Below are 23,823 nucleotides of genomic sequence, written 5' to 3'. Positions count from 1 at the left end.
GAGTCTCAGTGGGCCCCATGCACACACAGATACACACAAACAGATACATACACATACAGTACATATTTGAAGACAAATTCACAAAAATACATATAAATAGGTTCTCGTGGGCCTTTGCAGGGATGTTTTCCCTGTGGACACTGCTTGGCCTGCAGCAATGTCCTTCGGAGTAACACCTTCCATTCGTCCGATTGACAAAAGAGTTTTCATATTAAGCAATACATCACGTGTGGTACAACACACATGGTGTATTTTGCCACATGTACGTGCCCCCTGACCTATGTGGGGCTTACTTCCCGTGAGCTCCACATTAGGGTCAGGGAGCACATGAGGGACATTGCTGCGGCCAAAATGGAGAAAGATCCCACTTTACTGAAAACATTGCCCAGGCACTTTAGATCTCACCACTCCTATGACCCCTCCAAATTGAAAGTAAGAGTTATTGATGTTATAGAAGGGGGGATCAGGGGTGGTGACCTTAAAAAGCGCTTGGCACAGTTTGAGACCAAATTGATTGTGACTCTGGACACGATGATCCCCAAAGGACTCAATGAATCGGTCAGTTATGCTCCATTTTTATAATCCTGTTTAGGGGTCAATATATTTTTGTCGGCTGGAGAAGTCATAGGTCCATATATATACACACAGTTTGTGATCATTTTAATTTGGTCTCTATTATGAAATTGTGGTTCTGTCTTTTCCTCCTAACCTGCATCCTATATTTTATTTATCTATTATTATTTTTAATTCTATTTGATCACTCTGAATCTCCTATGATGCTGGGTCTATTTACTTATTCATTTGTCCTATTTTATTTTTTTCTATAGGCAATAAAAATTAGGCTCATAATGGAGTCTATAAGAAAACATATAGACGGATCCACACAGAACCAAAGATTGGAATTTATGGCAATGAATAGTATAAACTTCGTAGATGATGCCATAAGAGTGTATCCAGCTTACCATCTTTATACATAATGGGATTCTGCACTGCATTTACTATCTTGCAATACCCGGTGGTCTCTGCGCGAACGAGCCGGTTCCGGGACTCGTCCTTGGCATAGCTACCGCTGTCTGGACGTCTCGCGCCTGCATGGGAGCCATGGCGACGCGTCCTCGCTCCCGCGCATGCGCGATTATGACGTGACGGCTGGCATCTCGCGGGACTTGGCCGGTATGCCGACGTGAGCGCCACTTCGAGACTTCCGGGTTAGCCCGCACTGGTTGTTATTTAAACCCGGCGCCATGGGACATGGTAGCAAGATGCCTCTCCCCTGATGAAGATTTTCACCAAAGAAATTGAAACGTACGTTGGGCGATCTTCCTGAGGGCTCTCCACTGATCTGGCCTCCCCACTTAATGCACCAATGTTGGTAGATATACTGTATGAACTCTGCACTTGTCATTAATGTTGTGCAATGGGATCCTGGGACGTTATGGTTAACATATACATATACCAATAGGTGGCCCTTTATATATTGAGACTCCAAATCATTGTATTTTGCACTGGGCGTTTTTCCTGAGGTCTTTTCATTGACTTGGCCTCCCCATTTAATCCGCCAATGTGCATGGTAGATATACAGTATAATCGCTGCATTCACCTTTGATGTTGTTTAAATGGGATTTTTGGGACGTTACGGTTGACATGTATATACCCCAATAGGGGTCTCTCTATATATATTGGGACTCCAAATCTTGGTGTTAAACATTGATCTAATACGTCACATTATGGATCACTATTAACATTATGGGGGGCTTGACCCTGGTATTTTAACATGTTTTTAATAACTATGGATGTCCACCTTGTGTCAGTAATAAACTTTTGTACCTGTTTGCACTTTAAAAACTTTTGTTTTTCTTTACTCATATAAATAGACAAATATATACACAGTAATACTGTATACACTGACATACATAGACATAGATCATACAAGCATATACAGACACATTACAGATATTTTTAAAATAAGGAAGTCGACAGCAGCCTACTCACCTCCCCGCTTGTCTCTGTCCAGCTACTGATGGGCATATGGCTGTGCAGGCTGCAGTGTGATGACCGTCACCATCACTAAGAGACATGGCCAGGCACAGTGCACACTGACACTGCTGTGTATACATCACAGGAGGGGCTGGGGGCTACAGTTTATAAATCCCAGGAGGGGCGGAGAGCTACAGTATATACATACCATGAGGAGCTGGGGGCTACAGTATATACATCCCAGGAGGGGCTGGGGGCTACAGTATATACATCCCAGGAGGGGCTGAGGGCTACAGTATATACATCCCAGGAGGGGCTGAGGGCTACAGTATATACCTCACAGGAAGGCCTGGGGGTACAGTACATACATCCCAGGAGGGGCTTGGGGCTACAGTATATACATCACAGGAGGGGCTGGGGGCTACAGTATATACATCACAGGATGAGGCTGGGTCTACAGTGTATATATATATATATCACAGGAGGGGCTTGGGGCTACAGTATATACATCACAGGATGAGGCTGGGTCTACAGTATATCACAGGAGGGGCTGGGGGCTACAGTATATATATCCCAGGAGGGTCTCAGGGGTACAGTATATACATCCCAGAAGGGGCTGAGGATTACAGTATATACATCACAGGAGAGGCTGGGGGCAATAGGATAAATTTCACAGGAGGGGCTGGGGCATAGACATTACTGGGGGAGCATACATGTTACTGAGGGGCATACACATTACTGAGGGGTATAGATGTTACTGGGGTGGCATACAGCTCTGGAGAACATATGCATTACTAGGGTGGGCAGGATACAGCTCAGGGGGGGTACCTACAGCTCTGGGGTGCGGTACATACAGATCAGGGGGGTGGCCCATACAGCTTGAGGGTGGGGGAACATACAGCTCTAGGTGCTAGGCTCTGGTGAATTGAGCAGAGGCAGAACATGTAGGAGAGGTCAGCGCTGGGCTCTGCTCCATCCTACAGGCCCATAGAGAAAGAATGGAGCAGAGGCAGAACATGTAGGAGAGGTGAGCACTGGGCTTTGCTACGTCCTACAGGCCCATAGAGAATGAATGGAGCAGAAGCAGAACATGTACGAGAGGTGAGCGCTGGGCTTTGCTACATCCTACAGGCCCATAGAGAATGAATGGAGCAGAGGTAGAACATGTAGGAGAGGTCAGCGCTGGGCTCTGCTCCATCCTACAAACCCATAGAGAAAGAATGGAGAAGAGGCAGAACATGTAGGGGAGGTCAGCGCTGGGCTCTGCTACATCCTACAGGCCCATTCAGAATGAATGGAGCAGAAGCAGAACATGTACGAGAGGTCAGCGCTGGGCTCTGCTTCATCCTACAGGCCCATAGAGAGCGAATGGAGAAGAGACAGAACATGTAGAAGAGGTGAGCGCTGGGCTTTGCTACATTCTACAGGCCCATAGAGAATGAATGGAGCTGAGGCAGAACATGTAGTAGAGGATAGTGCTGGGCTCTGCTCCATCTATGGCAGGGTCCCAGCTCATGATTAGTGGGGGAGTCAGTGAGGGGTTGACTGCTATCAATAAGTGAAATCTGTGTGATAGGACCACACTACTGGCCCCTGAGACGATGGCGGCCGCAGTAGCAGACACTTCATAATGATAAAATTTAACCCTATAAGACCTGTGCTCATCATTAGAGCACGCCTGTGGGTTATGCCCCAGGGGATGGGGGGGGTCCATGCAGCTCAGGAGGGAGATCCTACAGCTTAGGTGGGGTGGGGGAACCATACAGGTCGGGAGGGCATGCGCATTGTTGGGAGGAAGCTGGCAGCGCTGCGGCTCTTCTTCATCTGTGGAACTGGAGCATACTGCACGCTAGCTCCGCCCACAAAAGAACTTCACTGCCCCAGCACTTAAAGGGCTGGCAGCCAGCAAAGTGCAGCTGCCAGCCTGAGCACTACGGTCCCGGGAACTCAACCCGGGGGCCGCAGAATACATCACCGCCCCGGCTGACTGCGAGTGGGCCCCCCGGCTGTCCTGTGCCCCGGTGCAACGGGTGCTGACACCGGCCCTGTACTAAAATTACCTAATAGGTGTATAAAGACTGAATTTGTTTTTCACACACTGTACATTTGCATACATCGATATACAGCTTGGGTTGGTAGTGGTTAAAATCAGTTATTTTGCAAACATAAGAGCTTTTAACTTCCTGTGGTGTAATCCAAAAAATAGCTGCTTGTTGTAAAAAAAAAAACAAAAAAAAGAGAACCTAAAAACCTCATGTGACTTAGGATCGAGCACGAATCCTAGAAAAAGTTTGCAGTGACTCAATTAGTATATTGTGATGGTATAACGTTAGGGAATCTGAATTAGGAGAATATAACATTGTTGTCTAAAATAAAAATGGAGCTGAGTGGAGAGAGACTTACTATAATTTACGTCAAAATCAGGTTGGTTTTGTGGCGTACTGACAGCAAGAAAATAAATTGGACACATTTTATGCCTTTAAATTAAGATGGGCATAAAAATTGGGATCAGCAAAATTGGGATTATTGGGATAAGCAATAGGTTTTCTGATGCAGGTTTTGCAGCAAAATCCACATTACATACGAAAGGTGAAATCCATGGTGAAAATCATCTACACGTCAGAAACAGAATAGAAATATTGCATATTTGAATATTGTGCTAAGTTTTTAAAGAGGTTTTCTAAAGCGGGCTTTACACGCTACAATATATCTTACGATGTGTCGGCGCGGTCACGTCGTAAGTGACGCACATCCGGCATCGTAAGTTATATTGTAACGTGTGACAGCTACGTGCGATTGCGATTGAACGTCAAACCATTCATCGCATGCACGTCGTTCAATTGCTAAAAATTGAACGTGAGGTTGTTTAATGTTTCCGAGGCAGCACACATCGCAGTGTATGACACCCCGGGAACGATGAACAGCAGCTTACCAGCGTCCCGCGGCTCCAGCCGGCAATGCGGAAGGAAGGAGGTGGGCTTGATGTTTACGTCCCGCTCATCTCCGCCCCTCCGCTTCTATTGGCCGGCTGCCACGTGACGTTGTTGTGACGCCGAACGTCCCTCCCACTCCAAGAAGTGGATGTTCGCCGCCCACATCGAGGTCGTATGGAAGGGTAAGTACGTGTGACAGGAAATAATCGTTTGTGCGACACGTTCAACAAATTGAACGTGCCGCACATACGATGGGGGCGGGTACAATCGCATACGATATCGTATGCATAATCGTAAGGTGTAAAGCTGGCTTAAAGTTAAGATATTGATAGCTTAGTGCACTGGAAATAAACAGCAATACTTGATTGTGGCTGGTAACCTGTATTCTGCCAAGTACTTTGCTTATAACAAATCAGCCGGAGTTTAGATAAAGTTCTGTTGGGGATCCAGACTTGACCTGAACTTCATTGGAATTCACTGATTGGGCAATTCAGCTCTCCACTAACATGAACAGAACACTTCCAGGCGAGGGAGGGCAGGGTTTTTTCTTTTTTTTTGTACACACTACATCTGATAACTCTGTTGTTACCCACAGTGCGAGCCGTTCAAACACTGCAAGCGGCTCGCACTGGGCTGAGGACCGAGCGTACCTGAGGACAGCAATGATCATTTGAGGGGTCAGCATACGTAAAGCACTCGAATTCTAAACTTGGATTTTTCTGTAAAGTCTGTGTTCGGTAAAGTCTGGCGCTTCCAATCACAGGCGCTGTCTGCGGGTCTATATTGCACAGTAAAAATAAATAAATAAAACATTTGGTGTAGGGTCCCCCCAATTTTATGCTACCCAGCACAGATAAAGCATACGGCTACAGGCTGCAGCCCCAGCCGTGCACTTATCAAAATAAGAACAGCATGAGGCTTTTCTTTTTAATTATTTAAAAAAAATATTTTTAAAAAAAAGGACGTGCTGTCAGGCTTTATCATGGCTGGGTATCAAAATTGGGGGAACCGCATGCTGCTTTTTTTTTAAAATATTTCTTTATTTTAAAAAAAAAGCCGCATACGTTTTGATACACAGCGAAGATAAGCGCACAGCTGGGGGCTGCAGCCTGTAGACTTGAGTTTTATCTGTGCTGGGGATCATAATACGGGGGGACCCTATGCCAAATAGCTTATTTATTTTACACCATGATACTGACCCGAAGACAATGCCTGTGATTGGTTGCATTCAGACGCTGTCACACAGCCTGGGGGTGAAAACGAATCGGACTCCACCCGCAGCATGCGGCGATCGTTTTATTGGTCCAATTAGGGATGAGAAAAAAAAAATATCTTTCATGAGAGTAACATGGGTCCGGGTGGGATTTTTTTTATCACAATTCACTCGCTCTTTTTTACTCGCCGTGTGTGCTCAGCCATATAGCTGACATCTGCTGAGGATTTTGTTGGCTCTGCTAGTGAGATCATCGTGCCATGCCAGACCTGTATGGCGGTTTGTGGGAACACACTTTGTGCTGCGACATACATGTACAGTGGATGTTATGAAGTGGTTAAAGGGGTAGCCTGGTCTGAGACAAAAAGTTTGTTGCAACACTATGTGATGTGTGTCACAATACAATGTATTACTTGTGCGAGTGGGCGATCACATGACCTCATGTATGAGCTTTGCTGCGAGGGCAAAAATAGTTTACTAATTAGTGCTCAGGAAATTTCTTATGTTTAATCAGCAACAAGGATGGCAATAATAAAATGTAACTAAGTGAACTTGAAAATGCTGCTAAAATGTCATATGGATTTCTAAGAATGGAAAAAAGGAAAAAAGGATTGTAGCAATTTATCTAAAGGAATATATTCAGACACCATATACTATGCATACAACAGAAGACTACATTTGCCTTTATTATGACTGATGAATAGTTAAAAAAAATATAACAGTCTACTATTGTGATAGGAGTTGTAACAACAAACTAAGTGAAAATTAAAAAGAGAAGTAATTTTTATTTTGGGTGGACATACTGCTGACTCAAGTTGTTTTGCTGAAAATCAGCTTTTGCAGATCTCTAACCACAAGGTTATGGTGAAATATTGTTGCAATAGATAGTCATTGGTTTTACATCTTAAAGTAAATCCTGGTGTGTGAATAAAGGTCCAAGGCAGCAGGTCCAAATGCAGAACTCCAGGCTAGAAGAAGCGAGATATGCTCTCATTATCATTGTGTAGAGCAGAGGTCTCAAACACGCGGCCCGTGGGCACGCAGACCCCGTACCAATCGCAGCTCTATGCCCGGGGGCCGGCAGGACTTTATTACAATTGAGGATCTGTCTGCACTATACCAATGGCTGCTGCCTGCCAATCAGATGCAAGGAAGTGACGTCTATGTATGACGTCACCTTCTTGCATCTGATTGGCCGGCGGTAGCCATTGGTATAGTGCAGACAGATCCTCTGCGCGGCACTGCAAATGATTCAATTGTAGTAAAGTCCTGCCGGTGCCGGCCCCCAGCATAGAGCTGCGATTGTCATGGGCCACAAAAAGCAGGTACGTGGTCACGATCAGGACCCGCTGCATCCTGGATGTGGCTGGTCCTGACTTGCGGGGCTGCAAGTCTTCTTCACAGGAGGCTGCAGCGCTCGTGCCCGCGATCAGGGATTGGAGCGCTGTGGTCTCCTCACTGTGTTCTTCCTACGGAGGGCATGTGACTCCGTAGCATAAATTCACATGCTGCGGCCTCTGCAAGCCGCACCACAGGTCAGTTTTCACTGCAGGCTGCACAAGCACAGTGGGCACGGTATTTTTAGAAATCCCGTCCACTATGCTTGTACTGTACAATGCAGTGTTTTGGACGCAGCTGAAACATGCTCCATTCAAAACGCTGCAAACACTGATTTGTGGGGACGCAGGGAACGGAGGAAAGGTGAGGAGAATTTTTTTCTTTTACGTATTACTAAAGGATGGGCACAATACTACAGGGCACAATAGTACAGGACACAAAGTGGGCACAATACTGCAGGGCACAATACTACAGGACACAAGGATGGGCACAATACTACAGGACACAAGGATGGGCACAATACTGCAGGGCACAATACTACAGGACACAAGGATGGGCACAATACTGCAGGGCACAAGGATGGGCTCAATACCAATGGGCACAATACTACAAAGATGGACACAATACCATAAGGATGGGCACAATACTACTGGGCACAATGCTACAAGGATGGGCACAATACAACAAGGATGGGCACAATACTACTGGGCACAATATTACAAGGATGGGCACAATACTAAGGATGGGCACAATACTAAGGATGGGCACAATACTACAAGGATGGGCACAATACTACAGGGATGGGCACAATACTACTGGGCACAATATTACAAGGATGAGCACAATACTACTGGGTACTATACTACAGGGCACAAGGATGGACACAATACTACTGGACACAATACCACAAGGATGGACACAATACTACAGGGATGAGCACAATACCACAAGGATGAGCACAGAACTACAGGGCACAATACTACAAGGATGGGCACAATGCTACAAAGATGGGCATAATACTACTGGGCACAATACCACAAGGATGAGCACAATACTACTGGGTACAATACTACAGGGCACAAGGATGGGCACAATACTACTGGGCACAATACCACAAGGATGGGGAACATTACTACAGGGCACACAGATGGAAACATTACTACAAGATGTTGGCTAAGATTACTATATGATGCTGCTAAATTTAAAACAATATTACAAGAAGGTGATAAAATTCAAAATAAAGCATGAATTTATTTATTTTTTTGCCATTAAATATGCTTTTTTATATATAAACTTAACTAAACAAAAAAGTGCAGGTTTGTCATAATAAACAAGCAAAAAATGTTCAAAAAAGTGATCCAAAGGTTTTTAGAAAAAAAAACATGGATTCATTAAAAATGTCACTTTGTCCTGCAAAGAATGTGGCCCCTGAATTTTTTTTTTCTATATGCGGCCCATACACCCAGCTGAGTTTGAGACCCCTGCTCTACGCGTTACGTCATGTATCCTGGCTTCATCAGGGGTATAAAGGCAAATGATTTAGTGCCAGGAACGCCAAGTTAGGACCGTAACATGCAAGGAATGATGATTTAACCTCTGCAGCATGCAGACTCTCACTGCTTTTAAGGAAGACTGTAAGGATACGTTCACACCTGATCTCTTGGCAGTAAAAAAAATTACTGCTTTTTGGCTTTGTTTTTTGAGGCATTTTTGCAGCATTTTTTTTGCTGTGGTTTCGGTGTGAAATATGTCTACATGTTTAAATAAAGTTAGCTTTATTGACCAAAAAAGTAGCAAAACGCAGCTGCGTTTTTTCACTCTCATTGCTTTCAATGGTGAAAAAAGCAGCAAATATGCTGAAAGAACTGACATGCTGCTTCTTTCAAAAACGCAGCAGTTTTCCATTTCAGTCAGGAAAAAAAAGCAAGTGTGTGTCTGTGTGTGCATGAGATTTCTGGAATCTCGGGCTTTGCTGGTACTGTAAAAAGCAGATTTTTATTATCATGGATTTGTATAAAAAGAATGAAAAAAAAACCATGCAAAATACGTATCAAAAACGTAACGTGTGAAAATAGTCTAAAGGCCGCTTTACACGCTGCGACATCGCTCAAGCGATCTCGTTGGGGGTCACGGATTTTGTGACTCACATCCGGCCGAGTTAGCGATGTCGTTGCGTGTGACAGCTATTAGCGATTTTGAATCGTTGCAAAAACGTTCAAAATCGGTGACATCCCCCCCTAATCTCAAATATCATTGCTGCTGCAGTAACGATGTTGTTCCTCGTTCCAGCGGCAGCACACATCGCTACGTGTGACACCGCAGGAACGAGGAACCTCACCTTACCTGCGTCCCGGCCGCAATGCGGAAGGAGGTGGGCGGGATGTTACGTCCCGCTCATCTCCGACCCTCCGCTTTGATTGGGCAGACGCTTAGTGACGTCACTGTGACGCCGAACGAACCGCCCCCCCCCCCCTTAGAAAGGAGGCGGATTGCCGGCCAGAGCGACGCCGCCAGGCAGGTAATTCCGTGTGACTGTTCCTAGCGATGTTGTGCGCCACGGGCAGAGATTTGCCCGTGTCGCACAACCGATGGGGGCGGGTACGCTCGCTAGCGACATCAGTACCGATATCGCAGCTTGTAAAGCGGCCTTTAGACAATCCAGAACTCAATACCAGTATGTTATGTCTGCCACATTGCTAACATGAAAAAGCTGTGGAAAGATAAGGTGCAATAGGGTCTTACCCGGTATGACAAATGGTGGTGAATGTCAGAAGGAACACTCACCTGGTAGGGTTGTGTCAGTCACAACCCCTTTGAAAGCACGTAAATAACGTGGAAGGCAGCGGTCCCGCAGCAAGGAGTAGTTTCAAACAGCAGGAGAAAAGCAGGTTTTGAATACCGCGCCAAACTACAGGAGTCCAGGTCAAGATCGTAAAACTCTTTTCTTTATTTTCACAGGTCTACGCGTTTCAAGGACATATCCGTCCTCTTCCTCAGGACAAATGTGCAGAGAGTACTATATCAAGTATTCTCTGCACATTTGTCCTGAGGAAGAGGACGGATATGTCCTTGAAACGCGTAGACCTGTGAAAATAAAGAAAAGAGTTTTACTATCTTCACCTGGACTCCTGTGGTTTGGCGCGGTATTCAAAACCTGCTTTTCTCCTGCTGTTTGAAACATTGCTAACATGTAAGCGTGGCTTAGCTGTAAAGTCAGCTATATCAGCAGCATGGTGACATGCATCAGCAGATATATCAGTAGTAGTAAAACATTCACAATATGGGTAGCGGGGCTATTCAGTCCGTCCCATTGCCACACGTGTAGAAAATGTATGCAATCTGTCATCAAACATTTCTTTTGTTCTAAAGAGCTCATTGCATTTGGCCAAGTACTGTAATCAGATGCCACCACTGGAACAAGTCATTTATGAAATGTCTTTCCTCCAAAATGTTCCATAATCAACTATGAGTGGTGCTATTGAAAAGTGGAAGTGTTTAAAACCCACAGTAATTCAGCCACAAAGCGGCACAATGTAAAGTTAAGAGCACAGTGTCAGTGTTGATCTCCCTACTCTGTTCATTGCATGACTTTATCATATCCCCTCTCCCGCTCTCTGACCACAACCTTCTTTTCTTCTCTGTCAAGAACCGTCTCCATATGTCGTGATGCTGAAATGACACAGAAGGGGGGCGCAAATGGTCTCTTATCCGGTGGTACCAGAAAGAATTTAATTAGGTGCACTAACCTGCTGCGGTTGTGTTATAGATAAAACCACTATAACCACGTGTTGAGGAAGGCTGCTGAAGAACCCAGGAAGATAACATTGGAGGAGATGGAAGAAAAGGGTTAATCCATGCTGCCAGAAGAAGATCACTGAAGATCAATGGGGATTAAGATATTGGATTTTATTTTTCTACGCGTTTCGGAGCTGTATAACCCCTTCTTCAGAAACAAAAATCAATAATGTACATCAAACCGTCTCCACACTGAGGACACCCCCACTTATCAAACAAATCTAAAGGCCATCAATACCCCGCAGCTTATGAACAATATACAGTGATCTTTAGCTCCCATCTTCTCCCTCTCCTGTCCAGACTCTGCATTATCACATTACAGTACATCGCAGAGCGCCGTGGATGAAGCAGCACCTGCTACACGCAGAAAGACCCAACACAGGAAGCGACAGCCCTGGCACATGCTGCAAACATGTTTTCTCCAGCCATGCTGAAGGCGCGCTGAGCGTCTGCAGAGAAAAACACTTTCAGCAAAAGACTTCATAAACTATAAGTTCATGCTCACAACCTTACGATGTACAATACAAGCAATATTGTGGCACTTCGCACTTCCACAAGAATCCTTCAGAAATGATCTGAAAAGACCACTTCCAGTTCATTTGCATTTGTAACAAAAACCTTAATTTGATTTCCTTGTCTTATCTTTAGGAGGCATCATCTTTCCCAGGTCCTATTGTAACATTCAATTAAATGTTGCGATTTTGTCTCAGTAATATATTTGTAATTTTCCCAGAAGAAGGAGCCTTTGAGCTATGAAACATTGCCAATATAATTTTTTGGGTTAGCCAATAAAGGTATCACTCTTATAATACTTTTGTTGTTCTTGGAGCATAAGTATTTTAATTGATACTCAAAACCTATAACTCTGCTCTCCATCTTACCACACATATCACATCACTAGCCAACAATCCAAAATGACTCTTCGAAACCTTCAACTCCCTCCTGAGCCCTAATGTCAAGTCACAGTCACCAACATCAGCTCTGATGATGTGGCCACTAATTTCCTACAAACACATCGAACAAGATATTTTTACACAATCCCCTCGGAGCCTGGACCCCCCTTCCCTTCCATTCCGCAAGCTCACTTTCCATCTTCGAGCCTGTCACAGCAGAAGTTATCCGGCTCCTTGCTTCCTCTTGCCCCACAACCTGTATTAGGGACCATATTCTGTCATATCTCTTCCAGTCCCTCTCCCCAACTGTCACTACCTACCTAAGGCTACTTTCACACATCAGTTTTTTGGCATCAGGCACAATCCGGCGTGTGCCTGATGCAACGGATCCGGCGCAGAATATGCAAAAACGGATGCGCCTGATCCTTTTTTTTATGGATCCGGTATACCTGATCTGTCAAAAAACGGATCCGGCGCATCCGTTTTTGCATCAGTTTCATCCGATTTTTGCTGGATTCGTTTTTTTCAATAAATTGGAGCATGCTCAGTTTACAAAAACGGATCTGGCGGCCGCATACGTTTTTTTTGCTGCATTACGCCGAAACCGGCGTCCATAGGCTTCCATTGTAAATCACGCCATATTGCGCCGGATCCGGCACAATCCGGCGCTAATACAAACCAATGGGGATAAAACGGATCCGGCGCCAAATCAGTTTTATCCATTTTTTTTTCGGATTGTGCCTGATGGAAAAAACTGATGTGTGAAAGTAGCCTAACTAAAATATTTAACCTTTCTTGGCTCCGGTATCTTTCCCTCTTCTTTCAAACAAGCAGCCATAACCACTTTACTTAAAAAAAAACATCCCTCGACCAAAACTGCGCTGCTAACTACATACTTGTCTGTAATCTTACCTTAATCTTTAAACTTCTGGAACGCTTGGTCTCGTCTAATCTGCTCTCTCTCAGATAACTCTCTTCTTGACCCTTTACAATTTGGTTTCCGCTCTTTACTAAAACTGCCATTACTAAAGTCTCTAATGATCTGGGCGGCACGGTGGCTCAGTGGTTAGCACTGCAGTCTTGCAGCACTGAAGTCCTGGGTTCTAATCCCACCAAGGACACCATCTGCAAGGAGTTTGTATGTTCTCCCCGTGTTTGCGTGGGTTTCCTCCGGGGTCTCCGGTTTCCTCCCACACTCCAAAGACATACAGATAGGGACTATAGATTGTGAGCCCCAATGGGGACAGTGTTGACAATGTATGTAAAGTGCTATGGAATTAATAGCGCTATATAAATGAATAAAATTATTATTATTATTATCTGCTAACAGCTAAATCTAATGGTCACTACTCCCTGCTGATTCTTCTGGATCACTCTGCTGCATTTGACACTGTGGATCACCAGCTCCTCCTCACCAAGCTTCGCTCTATCGGGCTCAAGGACATTGTTCTCTCTTGGTTCTCCTACCTCTCTGACCACTCCTTCACTGTATCTTTTGCCAGCTTATCTTCCTCTTTCTGTCGGGGTTTCTCAGGGCTCAGTCCTAGTCCCCCTTCTCTCTATATACTGCCCCCATTGGACAAACTATCAGCAGATTTGGTTTCCAGTACCATCTCTATGCTGATAACACCCATACATCTCTTCTCCTGACATGACTCCTTAATACAAAGTAGTAGTGATTGTCTGTCTGCTGTCTCTAACACCATGTCCTCCCTCTATCTAAACCATATCCTCCCTCTATCTAAACCATAATCTCTCCAAAACTGAATTTCTCGTGTTTACTCCCTCTACTAACCCACCTATGCCTGATATTTCAATTACCTTTGGTGAAACAACCATAACTCCGAAGCTGCATTTTTGCTGTCTTGGGGGTCACATTTGATACAGAACTTTCCTTTATTCCCTATATCCAATCACTAACTCGCTCTTCTAACTTGAATCTTAAAAAATTCTCCAGAATGCGACCTTTTCTCACCATTGAAAATGCAAAATCACTTTACTGCCGCCCTTATTTATTCTCATCTAGACTATTGTAATTCTGTATTGATCGGGCTCCATCTAACCAAACTTTTTCCTCTCCAAACCATAATGAATGCGGCAGCCAGGGTTGTATTTCTGTCCAGCCGCTTCACCGATGCCTCCACCTTGAGCCAGTCCTTGCACTGGCTGCCCATCTGCTACAGAGTACAATATAAACGTATCACTCTCACCCACAAAGCTCTCCACAGTTCTGCACCACCATATATCTCATCCCTCATCTCTGTCTATCATCCTACCCGCCTCTCCGTTCTGCAACTGATCTTAGAATAACATTCTCCATATTTCGAACCTCCCACTCCTGTCTCCAAGACTTCTCTATGCTGTACCAGTATTCTGAAATGCACTACCCCAAACTATGTGACTAATATCCAATCCTCGTGTTTTTAAGCACGCTTTAAAAACAAATCTCTTTAGACAGGCCTATCACATCAACTCACTAACATAACTCTCCCCTGTTTCCTCCTTCTAAATGTTAAAGGGAACCTGTCAGGTGTAATATGCAGCCAGCAGCACGAGCAGTTCTGTGTGCATACTGCTAATCCCTGCCTAACCGTCCCTGTATACACTGGCATAGATAAAGAGATCTTTAGAAAAAGTATTTCTACAAATCTTTTATCTTATGTTAATGACCGCAGGGACTAGTCCAAAGGGCATTATATCTCGCAACTAGCCGCCCTCTTAGCATGTTAGTCTGCCCACAGGGGTGTACTAACATGCTATTCAATTCAGCATCACCAGCAGTGATGCACGTACCTGTGTTTGCCTTGACCACGCTTCTGAATGTCAGGCACTTCCAATAATGCGAAATATGAAACCGGATGTACGCGTCCCGGCTTCAGAGAGGTCTACTGTGCATGACTGGAAGTGCTCGGCATTCAGAAGAGCGGTCACAGCGAACACAGGTACGTGCATCACCGCTGGTGATACTGAATTGAATAGCATATTAGCACGCCCCGTTGGTGTGCTAACATGCTAAAAGGGCGGACTAGTCGGGGGATATAACGCCCTTGAGACTAGTCCTCGTGCTCATTAGCATAAGATAAAAGATCTGTAGAAATACTTTTTCTATAGATATCTTTATCTATGCTTGTGTATAGAGGGATGGTTATGCAGGGATTAGAAATATACACCCAGAACTGCTCGTGCTCCTGGCTGCATATTACACCTGACAGGTTCCCTTTAGACTGCTTTCACACTACGTTTTTTTAACATCCGTCATGAACGTTTTTTTTAACGCAAAAATGGATCCAGTGCAAATGCGTTTTCATTTCAATGCATTTGCAATGGACTCGCGTCAACATGCGTTCACTTGCGTTTGCGTGCGTTATAGTGAGGATCCAGCGACTTGCAGTTTTTTAACTTTTTTCAAAAATGCTACTTGTAGCGTTTTTGAGCTGCGTCCAAATACTGCAAATTGCTGGATCCTGACTATACTGCACGCAAACGCATGTGAACGGTGGCATGCTGATAGACAGGATCCTGCTTGCTCTACTGAGCATGCACAGAAACCAGCCTCGGGTGATCAGTCTCTCTCTCTCCACCTCCCTCCACCTCCCTCCCTCCCCCTCTCCCCCTCCCTCTCCACCTCCCTCCCTCCCCCTCCCTCTCTATCCACTCTCCCCCGCCTGAGAGCGGAGGACGCTCGTAACCAAGGTAAACATCGGGTAACCGCGGTCTTAGTTACCCGATGTTTATCTTGGTTATGTGTGCAGGGAGCAGCAGCCCTGCTCCTAGCAGCTGCAGACGCTCGTAACCAATGTAAATATAGGGTAACCGTGGTCTTAGTTACCCGATGTTTATCTTGGTTACCTGTGCAGGGAGCAGGCAGCCGGCTCCTAGCAGCTCTAGACGCTCGTAACCAATGTAAATATCGGTTATCCAAGCAAGTTACCCGATGTTTACCTTGGTTTCGAGCCTCCACAGCTGTCAGATGCCGGCTCCCAGTCTTTCACGTTCAGTTCCCCTCACTCCCAATCATATGACTCCAATGCCCGCCCATAAACTTAAAGTGACAGGATCCTGCAAAGTAACACATGTGTTTGCATGCGTGTTTTTGCTGTAAAAGCAGGATCCGCTTTTGCAGCAAAAAAAACATTCATGATGCATGTTAAAAAAATGTAGTGTGAAAGCAGCCTTACTCATAATCTCCTATTCATCTACTTCCACATCCCCGATGCACCCAATAGCACATGGTAATTGCACTGATACTGACTGATGAGCGGATCATGCAGATTTTTATGAAAACCCCTATAATGAAGGCAGGACCGTACATAACAAGCACGTGCTACCTATTGTGTCTCCCCCTTGTCCTTATATATTGTAAGCTTGCAAATCCCTCCTGTAACTATTGAACTATGTGTTACTTTGTATAGCTTTAGTTTTTAATATCTGTACATGTCCCCGTCTAATTGTACAGTGCTGCAGAATATGTTGGCACTATATAAATAAAATTTAATATTCTATTATTATATCTGCAGCGTTTCCAACCAGTTCTGGCATAATCAGCACATAAACTGGTCTTGGGATTTGTGTGGCATGGTTTTCCATAGCTAAGCAGCAATCCTTACATCAAGAAGCATAATGCCAAGTGTCAGATGGAGGCACGTCACCACTGGACTCTGGAACAGTGGAAATGTATTCTGTGTAGTGAGAAATCACGCTTCTCTAACTGCCAGTCTGATGGACCATTCTGGGTTTCACAAATGTCAGGAGAAAGTTACTTGACTGATTGCATTATGGTAACTGTGGTAAAGGTTTTTTGTGGGGGCATAAAGCTATGGGGGGTTTCAGCATAGGTCCTATAGTTTTAGGGAAGGGAAATGTTAATACAGCAGCAAACAATTACATTTTGGACGATTATATGCTCCCAACGATATGGGAAACATTTACTGAAATATTCTCTTCCAGCATGAAAGTGCCCCATTGCACAAAGCAGATCATGGTTTGGATGAAAATGACTACCCAAATATAGCTCTGATCTCAACCCCATCATACACCATTGGGATGAACTAGAGCAGAGATAATGTACCAGGCCCTCTCATGTGACATCAGTGTTTGATATAACAAATACACTTCTGAAAGAATGGGCAAAAATTCCCACAGACCTGCCATATATGATCTGCCATGTATAATATATAAGATTGTTAAAGGGACCCTGTCACCAGATTTGGGCTTATAAACTGCGGCCACCACCACCGGGCTCTTATATACAGCATTCTAACTTGCTGTATATAAGAGCTAAGGCTGCTGTGTAGAATGTAAAAAGCACTTCATAATACTCACCTAAACCGGTCGCTGCGGTGGATGTGGCTCAAATGGGTGACTTCGTCCTCCGGTGCCGGAGCCTCCTCTTTTGGCCATCTTCGTCCTTCCTCTGAAGCCTGTGTGTATGATGCGTCTACGTCATACATACTCGCTGGTCACACGCAGGCGCGCTACAATACTTTTATCTGCCCTGCTCAGGGCAGATCAAAGTGCGCCTGCTCAAGAGCTCAATGTCAGCTAGTGTGGATAACGTGGGATGCATCATGCACCCTGGTTTCAGAAGAAGGACGACAAAGATGGCCGAAAGAGGAGGCGCCGGCACCGGAGAACGGAGACACCCATCTGACCAATCTGTACCGGAGCGCCCCCCTAGGTGACTATTATAAAGTGATTTTTACGATCTACACAGCAGCCTGGGCTCTTATATACAGCATGTTAGAATGTGTATATAAGAACCCGGTGGTGGTGGTCGCAGCTTATAGGCCCCAAATCTGGTGACAGGTTCCCATTAATAACAACAGTATGGAAATAAAGGTGGATTTAATAGAATATAGAAAAACGTAGATGTCTAGACTTGACTGATAAAAATATATTCACGCTATATGGTCATGGAGCAGTTTTTGCAGCACATTTGAGAAAATTGCAAACCCCCACCAAAACAATCATGACATGACCCCACTGTGTGAATCTACCCTAACTATGGCAATCTGTCCGGTTTAACATGCACTCTTCTGTCTTTTGTGATTAAATTTGTGTGTTAAAAGAGAAAAACCTTGTTTAATAAAGAATATCTGATTTAAAAAACATGCACTCAATCTATTATCCCCCTTAGGCTGCTTTCACACCTCAGGTTTTTCCTGTGCGGCACAATCTGGCGCTTTGCAGAAAAACCGCAACCGTTTTTTTTTGCCGCCGGTTGCGTTTTTTTTTGCATAGACTTACATTAGTGCCGTATTGTGCCGCATGGGCTTGCTTTCCTTCCGGTTTTTGCTGCATGCGGCAGATTTAGCCGATGCGGCGGCCGGATGGAACGTTGCCTGGCACGTTTTTTGTCCGGCAAAAAAAAAACCGCATCGCGCCGCATTCGGCGCGATTTGCAGTGCATGCCTATGGACGCCGCATGCGTTTTTTTTCCACTGCGCATGCTCAGTAGCCTGCCGCAAGTGGCAAAAACCGGACGGGCCGCATGTCAAAAACTTATGCAAAGGATGCGGTATTGTCGCCGCATCCGTTGCACAGGTTTTAGAGCCGGATCGGCCGACTCTGCTAAAACCGGAGGTGTGAAAGCAGCCTAAAAGGGCAAAATAGGAACAACAGAGAAGAAAAAAGATATTTTACTTTTGACAATGAGTAATAGTCTGGCTGACAAATTCTACAATACAGACGTACTAATATTTAATGTATACTCACCATAGAGAAACTGTACTTTACTGTATACAAGGGTTTTAGATGAGAGGATATGGAAAGGAAATGAGTTTATGACATTGGAGGACCAGCCCTTTCTTTCACTCCTGATATTTGTAGAAAAATGACTACTTTTCTGGGAAGAGTCTGCTGCATTTTAAGGAGTTTGTTAACTCAAGTGACTGGCAGCTTCAGCCGGCAACCTTACTAAATATAGCCCCAATATCGGTCACACGGCTCCACCAGACTCCTTGACTGATCCACAGCTCATCTTCTGCTACCTTAAAAGGTTCTCAACATTGATTTCATATACTTAGTTTTAAAATGAGATATTTGGGAAGAATATGAAGGAAAAGGTGACTCTTACCTTAAGACTTCAGATCCACACTACATGTCCACACCCCACTGGCAGCCAGCGAACGGCTAAATATACATAGACAGGTGCAAACCTTAGCCGGTGTAAAATGACAACCAATCATGGAGAAATACGAGCCTTGTGGATGTCATTTTCATACGGTGCTATAGCTGGTGCTGACTGCGAAAGAGAAAAAAGAATTCTTACAATCTTTAGACTATTAATTATACTTACAAGTGTGATGAAAATGCCATATTTTTCCACATTATTTTTTAAAATACCTTTTTATTTGATACAAATAAACTAAATGGTTATATGAACACCAATCCAAATCTACTGAGTTTAGCTGATTTAGCAACATCCATTGTAGAGATGTACAAAATCAGGCACACAGCCATGTAATCTCCCCAGACAAATATTGTATATACAAACACTCCGTTGTTTTCCACCAGGTGGCGCTATAGGTGATTTCATTGCGTAGCGCATGGCTACTTTACTATACCTAGACACCACTTCTATGCCTATAGCTGCCGCCGTTCTCAAGTTAATGGCGGTGGACAGGATAACGGTGGACACACTGTATACAGTTGGAGAACATGTCACCAAGTTTCTAATTAAATATATTCCTAAAGGTGCTATTGACATGCATTTTTCACCAGATGTCGGTAACAACCGATCCAATCCACACAGGCAAAGAATTGAAACCACAGATATCCATACATTTTGTGATGTGTAATAATGAGAAATGACAGAGGGAAAAAGTATTGAACACATGAAGAAAGAGAGGTGCAAAAAGCCATGGAAAGTCATGACACCAGCATGTAGCAAAAATAATACCAGCTGGTTCAACTGGCCTATAAAAAAGGTATCTCATTACCAAGGTGCCACACAACAAAAATCTCATGATGAGTAATACTAGTGAGCTATCTCAAGACCTTCGTAACCTTATTATTGCAAAACATACTGATGGCATTGATAACAGAAGAATTTCTAAACTACCCAGAGACAAGGTTTGGCTCTCTTCTAGGTATGTCCGCCTGAAGATGCCGTCATAGAAGTTGGGTCCCCGCTTTATTGGTCCCTTTGAGGTGCTCCAGCGGATCAACGAAGTATCATATAAGCTGAAATTGCCACCCACTCTACACATCCCAAACTCCTTCCATGTATCCATCCTCAAGCCTGTCGTCCTGCGTCGGTTTCACCCTGGTATCTTCCCTCCTCCGGTCAGTGATGAGGAACCTCATGAGGTAAAAGCCATCCTTGCGGTGAAGGAGGTCAGAGGTAAAACCTACTATCTGGTAGTCTCGAAGGTGTTTGGTCCTGAGGAGGGGTCTTGGGAACCTGCGGAGAATATTGATGCCCTTTCCTCCTTAGGAGATTCTCACCTGCCCAGTCCCAGCGCGGCATTCCCACATGTCCCTGCTCCCAGGCTCCAGCAGGGGCATTCTCCCTCTGACCAGCTCGGTGGCTCCACAGCCTCCTCTCCTTCCCCGGGGTCTGCCGCATCCTCCTCCTGCTTTCTGGCCACATGCCGGCCTTCTGTAAGTACCCGTAGGGTGCTTGCGCAGCCACACCCCTTTTTTTAAGGGCCGACGTCCCATTACCTGGAAGTGATCCCAGAGGTCACCTATCACCAAAGTTATTTAAAACCGCCCCCCCCCCCCACAGGATGTGCCTGAGCAACGTTGCCGGTTACTGTGTTGCTAGTTCTCAGGTCCCCGTATGTTACAGTATCTAGCCCTGCTGTTGTGTCCTTGTACCAGTCTTGTATTCCTAACCTCTGACTCGTACCAGAGCCTGCTCTCCATTATTACCAGAGTGCCCCCACGTCTGAGCGATCATGACTGTGCTGCCACGTCTGAGCAATCACCACTGTGCCGTCACATCTGTGCCCTCACCAGAGTGACGCCATGTCTGAGCGATCATCACAGTGCCGTCACGTCTATGCTGTCTTTTCAACGCCACCACATCTGAGCCGTCATCTCTGTGCTGCCACATCTGTTCACTCCTGCACTGGTCGACCAAAAATATATCCGGGGTACTTCAATTAATTTAGACCATTAGCAAATAATACCCATTAAAATTAATCTTTATTCATAATTGATTAAAAACAGATATTTCAACCATACAAACAAACACATAATGTGCGTGCAGTGTGCTAGTACACACTTGGTAGAAAGGTATTGGAAGATGGTATAGATGGGCCTGAGGTGAATGTGATAGACAAATTATAGAAGAATTGGATACTAGGGGATATATCTTTCCCTCCTCTTGGTCCTACCTCACAATGGGGCAGGACCGGCTCCAGGTTTTTGTGGGCCCTGGGTGAAAGAGTCTCAGTGGGCCCCATCCACACATAGACATGCACAGATACATACACATACAGGCATACGTACACATACTCATTTAAAGAGAAATTCACAAAAACACATATAAATAGACATAAATCTATACACAGTCACATACACTGACATACATAGAAACACATCATACATGCACACACACATTATTATTATATATTTATACTGTATATATATTTCTAATATTGGGAAGCCGGCAACAGCCTCATTCACCTCCCGGCTTGTCTAACAGACATAGCCGCACATGGAGCACACTAACACTGCTGTATGTACATCACAAGAGAGGCTGGGGACATACACATTACTGGGGGAAATACATATTATTGAGGAAAGGGGTATACAGCAATGGGGGGCATACAGCTCTAGAGGAGGGCAGTGACTCTGAGGTGGGGGGACAAACAGCTGTGAGGTGGAGGGTGACATGCAGCTCTGGGGGTATACAGCTCTGGGGTGGGGGGTATACAGCACCTGGGTGGAGGGGACATACAACTCAGCCCCCATATTCCTCCATATAGTGTTATGAAGCCCCCATTGTCCTCCATAAAGTATTATGTAGTCCCCATATGCACTATGCAGCCCCCATATAACATTAAGTAGCCCCCATATAGCACAATGCAGACCCATATAGCATTAGGCACCTTCATGTAGTATACAGCCCGCATATAGCACAATGCAGACCCAGATAGCATTAGGCATCCTCATGTAGTATACAGCCCCTATATAGCACAATGCAGACACATATAGCATTAGGCACCTTCATGTAGTATACAGCCCACATATAGGACAATGCAGACCCAGATAGCAATAGGCACCCTCATGTAGTATACAGCCCACATATAGCACAATACAGACACAGATAGTATTAGGCACCCTCATGTAGTATACAGCCCCTATATACCACAGCGCAGAGCCAGATAGCATTAAGCACCCTCATGTAGTGCAGAGCCCCTATATAGTACACTGCAGAGTCAGATGGCATTAGGCACCCTCATGTAGTACACAGCACCTATATAGCACAGTGCAGACCCAGATAGCATTAGGAGTCCTCATGTACTACACATCCCCTATATAGTACAGTGCAGACCCAGATAGCACAGTGCAGAGCCAGATAGCATTAGGCACCGTCATGTAGTATACAGCCTGTATATAGGACAGCCAGTATATAGCACAGTGTATATAGCACAGTGCAGAGCCAGATAGCAGTAGGCACCCTCATATAGTATATAGCCTGTAAATAGGACAGCCTGTATACAGCACAGTGAAGAGCCAGATAGCAGTAGGCACCCTCATATAGTATATAGCCTGTATATAGGAGAGCCTGTATACAGCACAGTGCAGAGCCAGATAGCAGTAGGCACCCTCATATAGTATATAGCCTGTATATAGCACAGCCTGTATATAGCACAGTGCAGAGCCAGATAGCAGTAGACACCCTCATATAGTATATAGCCTGCATATAGCACAGCCTGTATATAGCACAGTGCAGAGCCAGATAGCAGTAGGCACCCTCATATAGTATATAGCCTATATATAGGAGAGCCTATATACAGCACAGTGCAGAGCCAGATAGCAGTAGGCACCCTCATGTAGCATACAGTGATTAATACTCCCTTCTCCTCGTTCCCCCGCTGCTCCGGTCTCCTCGGCGCGTCCATTGCTGTCGCTCTGACCTCTCAGCAGGCGCACAGTATTGGTGTCACTGCGCTACGCTGCAGAGCTGTCAGTGCGCCGACAGTCAGAGCGCCGACAGTCAGAGCGGGGAGAATGATAAGAGAGGGAGCGCACCGCTCACTCTCTCATCATTGATCTCAATTGTATTGGCAACTGCGATGCCGATACAATTGAAAGCACGATCCTTGGCGGGGGGAGGTGGGGCGGTGACAGCGTGGGCACCGGGCCCCCTGAGTAGCGGTGCGCCACTCCTGCCACCGTAAGTGGGCCCCCCCGGCAGCTCAGGGCCCCAGCATTTGACCGGGTTTGCCGGGTGCTGACGCCGGCCGTGCAATGGGGCTTTAAGCACCCTAGGTGTGTGGTGCCCCCATTCCACGACGGCTCACCCTCACTGCTCCTATCTACCTTATGATAAATCTAACACCAATCTCCAAAAAGTGCAAGGTGCAAAAAATCAGCACATAAATGTCAGACACATCACGAGATATATTGTATTACTTGGGAGATTCGCAGTACAGATGCAACTTATATCAATCGGTTATAATAATAATGCCCAAAATAGGACTTTACCAGATTCCTC

General features: G+C 45.1%; 1 protein-coding gene across 2 annotated transcripts in view; it reads right to left on the bottom strand.

The window, feature by feature from the left end:
- JSRP1 (junctional sarcoplasmic reticulum protein 1) overlaps nt 1–23,823 on the bottom strand; it is a 95,242-nt gene that overhangs the window by 40,301 nt on the left and 31,118 nt on the right. The window contains exon 2 of one of the 2 annotated variants that reach the window (XM_075352583.1): nt 19,225–19,392. The gene's annotated coding sequence lies outside the window, so the exon portion shown is untranslated. Of the gene's footprint in view, nt 1–18,863; nt 19,011–19,224; nt 19,393–23,823 lie in introns of those variants that run through there. The other variant, XM_075352584.1, reaches the window with a different exon arrangement.

The sequence above is a fragment of the Anomaloglossus baeobatrachus genome, chromosome 1 (assembly GCF_048569485.1).
Source record: "Anomaloglossus baeobatrachus isolate aAnoBae1 chromosome 1, aAnoBae1.hap1, whole genome shotgun sequence".
Classification (NCBI taxonomy): Eukaryota; Metazoa; Chordata; class Amphibia; order Anura; family Aromobatidae; genus Anomaloglossus; species Anomaloglossus baeobatrachus.
The sequence above is the reverse complement of the archived record's forward strand: the minus strand, read 5'-3'. Positions and strand labels throughout refer to the sequence as shown.